General features: G+C 46.0%; 1 pseudogene; it reads left to right on the top strand.

The window, feature by feature from the left end:
- Positions 1-6,363: 6,363 nt before the first annotated feature.
- Positions 6,364-6,788, top strand: LOC116621590 (annotated as a pseudogene).
- The last annotated feature ends 5,593 nt before the right edge of the window (positions 6,789-12,381 follow it).

Genomic DNA, 12,381 nt, shown 5'->3' with positions numbered 1-12,381 from the left:
AGAATGGAATATTCTTCTTCAATACAAAGGAATGAAGTACTGATACATGCTACACCATGGATGGACCTTGGAAACACGCTACACGAAAGAGGCCAGATACAGAAGGTCACACATGGTATGATTCCGTTTCTGTGAAATGTCCGGAGTAGGTGAATCTATAGAGACAGAAAGTAGATTAGCGTCGCCAGGAGCTGAGGGGAAGGGGCAATGGGGAGTGATTGCTGATGGGTGTGAAGTTTTTTAGAAGCTGATGAAAATGTTCTAAAATCAGACAGTAGTAGTGATGGTTACATAAGTCTATGAACATTCAAAAGAGAAAACCATGTTGAATTATACACTTTAAAAGAGTAGACTTCAGGGGCACCAGGACAGTTCAGTCAGTTGGGTGTCCGACTCTTGGTTTCAGCTCAGGTCATGATCTCAGGGTCCTGGGATCGAGCCCCCACATCAGGCTCTGTGCTCGGTGGGGAGTCTGCCTGAGATTCTCTCTCTCCCTCTGCCTCACCCCTCCCCTCCCCTCCCACTCTCCCACCTCTTGCACACTCTCTCTCTCTTAAATAAATAAATCTTTTTTTTTTTTTTTTTTTAATTAGAGGAGTAGACTTTAGGGCGCCTGGCTGACTCAGTTGGAAGAGTGTATGACTCTTGATCTCAGGGTTGTTGGTTCAAGCCCACACTGGGTGTAGAGATAACTAAAAATAAATAAACTTAAAAAAAGGTATTTTATGGTTTATGAATTACATCTCAATAAAACTGTTACCAAAAAAATTTTAAAAATAAACAAGCTGTGCAAGGCTCCCCCTAAGACAGAATGATGAATTAACAGAGTGAGTAGGCAAGAAAGCAGGGCTCAGGGCTAGTGGTCAGCCCTGAGGAAGGGCCTCTGGTACGAAGGTAAGTTTGGTAGGCCTGCCCCCAAACTACCTTCCCCACTGCCTGGCTTAGTGAATCCTATTCAAACTATTTATTCCTTTGACACGTGAAGGCTTTTGATAATCAAGAGCCTCCTATTAACATGCAAAGACTTCCAGGAGAGTTCTAGAATAGCACTCTCTCCTGAAGGTGGAAGGCAATCTTGCAGGAGAAGCTGCTGGCCACCTGCATTCAAATGTGTTAGCACAGATATTGCAAAAAAAGCTGAGACTCAGCTGAGCCCACAGCGGGGGCAGGGGGAGGGGGTTGCGACAGGGGCCGTGGGCCTGACTCCAAAGAGACTGATGGCAGGTGAGAGCAGGGGCAGGATGGATATGGGACAGAGACAGGAGGACATGGAGTATGGGGAAGTGTGGGGCTTTTCAGTGCATCATGGGAGGTGAAGGGAGGGCATGGCAGAGACAAGCCTCCGCATCCCACGCTGAGGTCCCAAGCCCCCTTCACCACACCGCACTCCGGGAGGTGACAGTGCGGCCACCCACCCATCAGGATGGGCCTAGGGTAGAGACTGGAAAAGACCTCTAGTAGGTTTACAGTAGAACAGGATAGGATGTGAAAGAAATTGGGAGGCATGGTGTCACAAGCCAAGGTGGCATGGCAGGGCCTGGGTGGCTTCATGCCAGGAAGAAGAAGAGGTCACTAAGGACCGGGGACAGGGCATGAGCCACAGTGGCAGGGCCAGCGCGGTAAGCCTCAGGGAGCTGAGTATGGGTTGGTTCCGCACAAACTGAACACAAACGATGTTAAGTACCACCGCCAGCCCTCACTTGCCTCAAGAGAAAGGTCTGCACGAAGAAATCTGTCAGTAATCAATGGATTGCCATTCCTTCCTCCTGTCAGTCACCCCACGGAAGGTCTACCTGGCACAGGACCGATAGCCGCCGACCCTGAGCTCATGCAGCGATTGACTCCTCGTCCCTGCATGCGGTGTGGACGGAGTCACATCCAGAGTCAAAAAGAAAGCAGAAGATTCTCCTCCTGTGGTCCTTGCCAGAGAAGGCCATTGTCCTTCCAACTCAGAGGGGCAGCATTCATTCAGAGAACCAGCTTGGGGCTGGGGGGTGTAAACTCTGTTGCTGCCTCTTATTTTGTGAGCAGGTATTACTGGACGGGCCTGGAGAGAGGGCATCCGGGAAGGGGAGAAGGAAGGCACACCTGGAGAAGCTGCTGCCGCACGGAGAAGCAGGAAGGCCATCCGGCGTCAGCGGCTCGCAAGCTTAAACATACCGGAATCACCTGGAACAGATTCCAGGTCACGCCCCAGCGTTTCCCAAGTAGTAAGTCTGGGTGGAGTCTAATCTGCATTTCTAGTAAGTCCCCAGATGATACTGATAACAGATACTGCCAAGGGCCACCTCCCTAGGTAAACTGTCTCACCTGTTTTCCCAGGTCATGTGAGCAGGTGGGTCCTGTGAAGATACACAAAGAAGGCTAAAAGGAAGGGCCCAGCCTCAAACAGGCTGGCTGGCGAGAAACGGGAGAGAGTCCATTAAGAAACACAAGTAGGGGCACCTGGGTGGCTCAGTTGGTTAAGCATCCAACTCTTGATCTCAGCTCAGGTCTTTTTTTTTTTTTTTATTTTAGAAAGAGAGAGAGAGAGAGCCCAGGGGAGGGGTGCACAGAGGGAGAGGGAGAGAGAGTCCTAAGCAGACTCTGTGCTAAGCAGGGAGCCCTACACGGAGCTTGATCCCAAGACCCTGAGATCACAACGTGAGCCAAAACCAAGAGTCATCCACCCAGCTGACTGCGCCACCCAGGTGCCCCTTAGCTCAGGTCTTGATCTCAGGGTCCTGAGTTCAAACTCCGCATTGGGCTCCACGCTGGGTGTGGAGCCTACTTAAAACAAAAAACAAAACAAAACAAAAAACCCTAGTAGTAGAATACTAATAGGAGCTCATTGATTTCTTGTGCACTTACAATGTGCTGAGCACACTCTATGTGCTTTGTAATTTATCTCATTTATACCACAAAACAAGCCTCAGAGGTTGTCTACTCGTATCCCCTATTTATATGTGTCAGGAAATCAACCACAAGGAAGGTAATAAGTCCGGGGGGTGCCAAGATTCAAGTCCAGGTCAAGTGCCCTCCCCCTTAACCGCTGTGCCCTGCAGCCAGCAAAGGATATAGAACTGACACCGGGAAGAGAGAAGTTAGAATTTTCTTTCCCTCATGAATCCTCCCACCAGGCCTTCAAGTAAGCACCTCAACTCTACAAGCCCTTTTTTTGTTTGGAAGAGAAGTGAAAAGGGAAGTGTGAGTTTGCTAGGGCTGCCAAAACAAAGCTCCACCCACTGGGGGGCTTAAACAACAGAAACATATTGTCTCACAGCTCTGGAAGCTGGAAGTCCAAGGTCAAGGTGCGGGCAGGGTTCGTTCCTTCTGCTGGCCGTCAGGGAGAATCGGTTCCGTGTCTCTTGCCTAGCTTCAGGCACTTTGCCTGCTGTCTTTGGTGGATAGACACACCACCCCGATCTCTGTCTTCTTATTCACAGGTGTTCTGGCAGTGGGCGTGTCTGTCCAAATTTCCCCTTTTTATAAGGACACAGTCATATTGGGTTGGAGGCCATACTCCAATATGACCTCAGCTTAACTAATTACATCTGCAATGACCCGAATTCCAGATAAGGTCGTATTCTGAGGTAAAGGGGATTAGGACTTCACTATATGAATGGCAGGGTTGGGGGTGGGGGGACACAATTCAACTCATAACAGGAAGCAAACATCCTCCTGGAACTAACTACAAATGCTCCCATCCTAAAGATATTAAAAATACTTCCCTGGGCAGGGCCAACCTGCCACACCATCCCCACTAAGTAAGAAGTTCCACTTTCCTCCAGGACTTGAGAAACCAGTATGTATGATGCAGAATCAACTAGGAAAAAGGAGGAGTATGGTAAGGGAATTTTTATAATGAGAATTCTCTTTTTTTTCCCTAACACTTGACTTCAACTTTAAAGTCACTCTTTCAGATGCATGTACCATCCAATTATAAGGTAGAAATGCAGCAAGGCAGGGGGAAATGGTCTTTTGGTACCTGCCACTAACCAGTGTGTGAACCTCTCCCCTTGGAATAGCATCTGAATAGAAGCTGAGCTCATTTTTGGAGAGCAAGGTTGAATTAGGGAAGATGGATGTGACGATTTCTCTGAACAAAGGTCTAAGAAGTAAAGTGAAGAGAGCGGATGCTCTGTATCAAACTGCCTGGGAAAGACAGAGTAATCTATTGATTTCATTATTAGAGATTTCCCACATCCTTCCACCACTCAGCGTGGGCTGGGCCAAATGGAAAAAAACCCAATATCTGAATCCTACAAGAAGTTCCTATGGTGAGGGATGGGAAGAGCAACCTTTCTCTGGGTACTTTTTTTTTTAGACAGCACCCTAATTAATCAGAGAGAGAAAGAACAGTGCAGACATTCTTGAGAATGCCAATTCATATGCAATGCAGAATGCAATTTGGTTGAACGTCCATCATACGGGGCAAGATAAAGAGAGTCGGGTTCCAGCCTTTACTATAAAGCCCTCTTCTTCTTTATTTGCTGCCGACTGGACTCCCGTGATGTGTCAGGCACAGTGAAAACAATGAGTGAGAAAGTCAGATGCACCCGGAAGCTCATTTCAGGGAACCAGCCCTTTTCCTCATGGGTAAGTTTTAATCAGTAATGTGAAAATAGAAAATTGGATTTTCCTAAGGACTTCAGCTCCACAAACATCCACCCAGTCCTCAGCGTGGGGCCAGACAGTGTGTTCAGGGCGAGAAGGCTGGAGAGCAAGACAGGGGGATGGGATCTATGGTGAGTTGGTTGGGACCCCTGCCTTGGAGACACAGAAATAGGGCGGGGAAGACAGACCTGTCAGTGACTGAGACCTGTCAGCTCAGCAGACACCAAGCGAAGAAGGGACTTACTCTGAGGGCCGAGGGAGAGTAGGAAAAGGCTCAAGGGAGTGAGCTGCACCCTTTAGGCTGGGCCCTGAAGAAAGAGATGCTTTCTTTGGTAAAGAACTGATGATGAAGTACAGGCGAGGTTCAAGGTAGTGTGAGCAAAGGTCCTGGACATGAAAACACCACACTGGGAAGAAAGGCATGTAGCGAACGCAGTCCTCCTCAGTGATATGGCTCGTGTCTCCCAGCACTTTCATCCTCTACTAGGGACCCAAGCATGCAGTTCAGAAGGCGGCCAGGAAACAGCCGGGCTCCAAGAGCCATCAGATTGACTCCGGTGAGCCAATCATTAGAAATTAAAAAATTGGCATGGGGCAGGGGTGGTGACAAAGAGCATGTCATCTAATGGGGACAGCCCCTGCTCACCTTGGCATGCTGTAAAATTAGAACAGCCCAATTCAGGGATTTTTCAGAGAAGCCAGGAAAACACGGAGTGTATGTATATATGCATTCGCACACACATACATGTCTGGATATATACATATGCGCACACATTTGTACCATTATATATTTCTATATTTTTAAAATATTTTTTCTTAATTTTAAATATCCTTACTACACTGTGCAGGACAAATAAAATGCATCTGTATCTGGGCCAAATTCAGACCCACTGGCCATCTCGGTGCAAGTCGAAAGGACACGGAAGTTCGGAGAGGATGAGTGACTTGCACGAGGCCACGTGGTAGGTGCGGAGGCAGGGGCTCGGCTCTGGCCGTTGGGGCCCAACACTGAGCTTGTGGCAGGGCGGGCCTGGGAGGGAAATCACTCCGAGGCTGCAGCTGGAAGTGGTGGAGAGAAGTGGAACGGGAGCCCGAGGGCACAACGGAGGGACTAGCTGGTCATCCCAGGACAGGAGTATCTTCTACGTGATTAGGAAAGTCTACACACACACGTGCACTCACAGGTGAGGAGGGGCAAGAATGAAAATACTAAAACTGGAAAAAGAACAAACCTGGAGTCACCACAACTGCGGATATTAAATTCTAAGGGCCGGGGGCGGGGGGGGGGGGGGGGGATGGTGCGCCTGGGTGACAGAGTCAGTTGGGCGTTTGACTCTTGGTTTCGGCTCAGGTCATGATCTCATGGGTTGTGGGTTTGAGCCCTGTTGCTGGCTCCCCACTCAGCACCGAGTCTGCTGGTCCCTCTTCTTCCGCCCCTCCCCTCCCCCCACTCACACATACTCTCTCTCTCTCTCTAAAATAAATCAATCTTTTAAAAAAAATTCTAAGGGGGTTAGTACTCAATAGTGGTTTCAAATACTAAAATGAAAATTTACTACCAATTTAAGAAAAACACCAACCTGCCCAAAATAAACCTGAAAAGAGAAACTGAATCCTGGACTCTCCAGCCCCTGCCTTCCCTTCCGGCCACAATTTCTTTCCATCAATAATCAGAACAGCCTCCTCCAGGAGCTAGGGTCTGTGGTGGGACCTGACTGGCTGTTTCCGTAGTCGGTGTCTCCCTGCAGGAGCTAGATATTGAGGACGATGTCTGGAAGCTTCTATTTTGTAGTTGCTGGCCACCATGATAATCCAGTTTTTTGAAAGGGAGTTCTTGCCAGCAGGAAAAGCAGAGTCCAAAGATGATCATTGTCATCCGAACCAGTCCATAGCTCATGCTGCTCTTGACCTCGTAGATGAGAATATGTGGCTTGTCGAACAACATGCACTTGAAAACCGCGGACAAGTTCAATGAGGGGTTTGTTTCAGCATTTGTTTCTGCAGGTCATGTGAGATTTATTGCGCTTCATGACAGAAGGCAAGAACACGGAATAAAGAACTTCTTTACTGATGTCTATGATTTATACATAAAGTTTGCAATTAATCCATTTTATGAACCCAATTCTCCTATGGGATCAAGCGCATTTAACAGAAAAGTTCAGTTTCTTGGGAAGAAACACCTTTTAGGTTGAATGCAGAAAAAAATTGGAAATAAACAATGTCACTACAATGCGGAATGCTCAGGAATGAGTACATTGTAAGTAGCTTGATTAAATAGCCTGGAAAAGTGAAGGAAGGAAGGAAGGAGGGAATGAAGGAAGGAAGGAAGGAAGGGAGGAAGGAAGGAAGGGAGGGCAGGAGGGAGAGGGCGGGAGGGAGAGAGGAATGGTATAAAGCCATTAAAGCTGAAGGCACAGCAGGACATACCGTACTGGGTGTGAGTGTGCCAAGGAAAGCTTCGTCCCTGTCCAGACTTTACCATAATTACACACACCCTTAGAGATTTCAGTGGAAATGAAGCTCGGAGGGGTTCTTGGGGAAGACTCACAAAAGCCACAGAGCAAATGTCTTTGACTCAGACTGGTAAACGTCGGGTGGTAAGGGGCCTGATTCGTGGGAAATAAAAGGGGAAATGAATTAATCCCTCGTATTTGTGAAAAGTGAGGACTAAAAATCTGCAAAATCTCCCAGGGCAACAGTCTGACTTCCCTCTACGGGTCTCTTCCTCTTCTACGGAGTGATCCTCCCCCCAAAGCTGATCTGTATGAAATGCAGAGGCAACACTTCATTCAGAGCAGCTCTGGGGGTGGGGGGGAAGGGAAGAGGTCAGATGGGTGGAAGGAAGGAAGCGTTGGACCCAGATGACAGACAAAAGCAGGGGCGGTTGGCAGCCCGGCGCTCCCATGGTGCTTCCCCACTGAGGCCAGGCACACAGTGTCAAGCTGTCCCCCAAGATCTCAAGGGGGGGTTCTCTGCTTTTGTAAAGACTTTTTTCTACTAGACACCTATTTTTAAAGCTTCCCCCGCACCCCCCCACCACCACCATACACTCCATGCTGAAGGCAAAAAGTTCATTCCAGCAACTCTCCAAATACCTTTGTGGTGCACCGGCCTGAGCGGCAGCCTCAGGTACCAGGTGCCCAAGCTTAGCAATACTAAGGCCTAAGAAAGGAATGTGCATGGGATGGGGTGGTGGAGGAGGGCAAAGCCCCGACTCCCCAATGGAGAAGGACAGGAACATCCACAGCCAGGGACCCGGTTCCGCCTGGCGCTTCTGGAATCGACAGCAGACTTCAGCCGCTTGGAGCCATGCGAGGCTCGATTTCACTAACCTTGTATTTCTCCCTTTCCTTTCTGCCTGATGGCTTGTGTGTATGTGAGAAAGACAGCTCATGAAAGTCCTGTCAGAAACAACAGAGTCCCATACATTTTGTAGCTGAGAAGCATTATAGTTCAGGGTTCCAGCTCTGGGGTCAAACGAATTTGAGTTCTTACCCTGGTTTTGTCACTTCCTACCCTCATGAACTTGGGTGCATCAATGGTCCTCTCCATGCCTCTGTTTTCTCACCTGTAAAATGGGACAACCTAATAAAGTCTGTGTCTGGAAAGAGAAAATGGAGAGTCAGCGAGGCCTGCTCTTTTTTCATAATAAGCCTTATTGAAATACCTGAAATTTTAAACCATGTCCATTTATAATTTTGGTTAAAAGGTAAAAATGATTTTATTTTTTTTTTTTAAGATTTTATTTATTTATTTGACAGAGAGAGAGATAGTGAGAGCAGGAACACAAGCAGGAGGAGTGGGAGAGGGAGAAGCAGGCTTCCCGCAGAGCAGGGAGCCCGATAAGGGGCTCGATCCCAGGACCCTGGGATCATGACCTGAGCCGAAGGCAGATGCTTAACGACTGAGCCACCCAGGCGCCCACGGTAAAAATGATTTTAAAATATTAAAATACTTCAGGAAATAAAAAGAGAAAGAAAAAAAAAAAACCCTGAAGGCTGGGATAAGACATTTCTTTCTAACCAAGAAAAGAAAATACACAGATACATATAAATGAAATGGGTATTTGTATCCCTCAAACATGTATTTCTCAATTATGTTATGACGAAAGTGAGAGTAGGAGATAAAATAGAGTGTTAATATTCACATTTCATTTTCAGCCTGAGGAGCTCATTGGGCATGAGCAGCCTGGGTCTGCTACTTACTGTGTGCTGGTTAGTCATTTCTCTTTTACATCTCTGCTTTTTATTGCATGTATATTTATTTTCTTTATGAAAATCATAATTTCTACACACAGCAAAATATCCATTTTAGTTCTCCCTCAGGTCTCTTAATTCTTTTTTTCTGAATATTAAAAAATATCTTTATCAGAAAAAGTTGATTAGATTTGCTTATTAGATTAAAAAAATCCATTTTCCAAGTGTAGAATGAATTATAGTATGAAAAGAGTTATTTGTAAAAAATAGAAATATCAAATCTAGATTTGGGTAAAATAGCTTCTACTGCAATTTACTGTGAAGAGAGATTTAAAATATGGAATAACATCACACTAACCGAAAATTTCTCTGGGAAAATATTCTCCCGTTCCGAAAGAAGTTTGACAAACAGCATTTCAGAGGTAAGTTTGAATCACATTGTAGGTCAAAAACAGTTAAACATCTGCAATTTTGTGTGATTGAATCTAATGAAGGAGGACTCAGTAAAGTGTCATTATTTTCTTCTTAGTTATAATAAAAATTCTACTCAGATCATACACTTAAAATGGGTGAATTTTATGGCATGTAAATTATGTCTCAGTGTTATGGACTGAGTGTTGGTGTTTGCCCAAAATTCACCAGTTGAACCCCTACCCCCTGAATGTGGGCTTTGGGAGGTAATAAGGGTTAGATGAGCCCATGGGGGCAGCATGTTCATGAATGGGATGAGTGCCCTAAGGAGACAGAAGAGAGACCTTGCTTCCCTCTGCTTTCTGCCCCGGGCGGGTTTGAGAGGGTGGGCATCCGCAAGAGAGCCTTCCCCGGAACTCTGACCCTGCTGGCACCCTCATCTCAGGCTTCTAGCCTCCAGAACTGTGAGAAATAAATGTCTGTTGTTTATAAGCCGCCAGTCTATGGTACTTTGTGATAGAATCCCAAACCAACTGAGACATTCAATAAAGCTGTTCAAAAAAAATCAACTTGAGTCATTCATTCATTATTATTTTCAAAACCCTAATCCGTAATTTATTGGTGGGAGATCTCACCGAGGTTCCACGAAGCTAACTGACTTGTCTGACTCATTCAGAGACAGGGAGAAAACCAGGCCACAATGAAAAGCCCAGACCTTGTCCTTCTTGGCTCAATCCCCTCATTCATAAGACTTGGAAAAAAGGGCCCAGCCTATTGCTAGTGTTTGCAGTACTCCAAGACGGGAGGATAATTAAACGAAGGCCACGGAAGTTTGTAGAAAAAGAACCAGAAACTAAAGTCCATGGTCTCAGTTGTTTCTTCCTCCATGGTAAGTTAACCATTACCTGGAAGCCAAACAAGGATCTTTGATACCTCCCTCCTCGACTCCAATACACCTGCATTTCCCCAGCCCCCCGTGCTCCGTGTTATCAGAGGACAGACAGCCTCACTGTGGAAGTCCAACTCAACCCAAACAGTCCATGCTGGGGGACTAAAAAAAAAAAAAGAAAGAAAAGAAAAGAAAGAAAAAGACAACAAAATTTGGGTAGCAACATTCAGAAAGCCTTTTTCCGTGTTTAGCAGCCACAATGCAATGCTCAAATGCATTTCTGGTAGCAGAGAGGGCCACTAAGCCTACCGGAAAGCCTGGGGGAGGTGCTTCTCAGACTTGAATGTGCACCTGAATCACCCGTGGACCTGAATAAAATGCAGAGTCTTACTAGTCTTAGGTCTGGAGTAAGCTCTGAGATTCTGCATTTCTAACAAGCTCTCAGGAAACGCTGATGCTGCTAGGACTGGGACCACCTTCAAGTAGCAAAGGTCTAGAGTGGCTCTGTTCAGTAGAAATGTTGACTGCTGCAAAAATGCAAGCCACATACGTGACTTTAAATTTTCTGGTAGCTACATTAAAAAAGTAAAAAGAAGTAGATAAAATTAATTTTAACAATATATCTTTATTTAACCCAATAATTCAAAATACCATTTCAATATGTAACTAAGAGGAGAATTTATTTATGAGATGTCCAACATTCTTTTCTTCGTACTCAGCATTCAAAATTTGGTATGTATTTTGGACTCCCGGCACATCTCAATTCCAACTGGGCAGGTTTCAAGGGCTCGGTAGGCCCGTGTGACCAGTGGCTACCAGGTTAGGACGACACAGCTCCTGGTTCCCCCCAAGTGGCTCTGGATTCCCTAGACAGGCACACCAGAAGCAGCCAACACTGAGGGAGATTATTCTCATTCTACTCTATTCTTTTCTAGTGAGAAGTCCACCAGACATAACACTGAGACAAAATTCTTTCTTGCAGACTGAGAAATGGAGACAAGAAATGTCTAGTCTTTTGAGGTCTACTTATCAAAAATAGGAAGGGGCACGATTGCAAGAGAGGAAGAAGTGCATTTGCAATAAGGAGCCTTCCCACAGGGAGTGTAGCCAGCACAGTGGGAAGCTGGGGGAGGCCGATTCTGACGGGTGAGAGGCAGGGCAAGCGAGAGGCCCCAGGGTTCCTCAGCTGCTTGCTCGTCCCTGACCCCTCACCATCCATCCTGGACCCTGTGGCCAAACTCACCAACCCCGTGGCTTGCATTTAGTATCATTTAGTATCAAAAATGAAGTCAAAGAGGGAAAGGAAAAAAATATTTAAAGGATAAAGATTAAAAAAGATAAAAATGGAAGGTGAAGTGGGGTGCCTGGGTGGCTCAGTCGGTTGAGCGGCCAACTCTTGGTTTTGGCTCAGGTCATGATCTCAGCGCTGTGAGATCGAGCCCCGTGTCAGGCTCTGTGCTCAGTGGGACGTCTGCTTGAGATTCTCACTCTCTCTCTCTCCCTCTGTCCCTACCCACCCTCACTTCTAGAATAAATGAATAAATCTTTAAATGGAAAGTGAGGTTAGCAGGACATAAAAGAATTCCAAGAAAAAGAAAAACTCTTCTAAACCCTTAACCCTTATTGGATTTCTCACTCTTAGCTCCCAGGCTATGCACAGAAAGATAAATTTTGGAACTGGGTTGTCCTGCCTTCGCCTGGAGACAGGAGGAGCCCTGAAGCCACTGCGTTTAGCCCCATAAACCAGCGCGAGAGGCTCACTCTTGACTCCTCTACATATTCTGCTTATGGAAGTCACAGAACTGGAGGACTGTTGACTCCCAACTCCCTTCAAAGCAGGAATTATTTCAGAAACCAGGACAGCCAGCCTGCCTTGAAACTTCCACAAAGGGTTTACTAGCTCAAGAAGACAGCCTTTTCCATTTTTAAGAAGTCTTAAAACGTCGTTTCTATCAAGCTGAAGTTTACCTTCATTTAAAGTTCAACCGCTAAAAAAAAAAATTAATTAATTAAAAAATAAAAAATAAAAAAAATAAAGTTAATCCACTAATCCAAGTCCTAGTTCCAGAACTACACAAACCGCTTGTCATCCTTATTCTTTAAATAATCGAAGACAGCTGTTCTGGCTTACTTGTCCTAGATCTCTTGCTGTTCAAATCTGCCAACACCTTTACATCAATTCGGGACCGACATGTATAGGGTAATTGTCCAGAAAGAGGATTAGTTAAATAAACTGCAGTACATCCACACAATGAATTATTATGCAGCCATTTAAAAACGATAATGGAG

This window comes from Phoca vitulina, unplaced genomic scaffold (genome assembly GCF_004348235.1).
Source record: "Phoca vitulina isolate PV1807 unplaced genomic scaffold, GSC_HSeal_1.0 scaffold1, whole genome shotgun sequence".
Lineage (NCBI taxonomy): Eukaryota > Metazoa > Chordata > Mammalia > Carnivora > Phocidae > Phoca > Phoca vitulina.
Note: the sequence above shows the minus strand (reverse complement) of the source record. Positions and strands in the feature narration are given on the sequence as shown.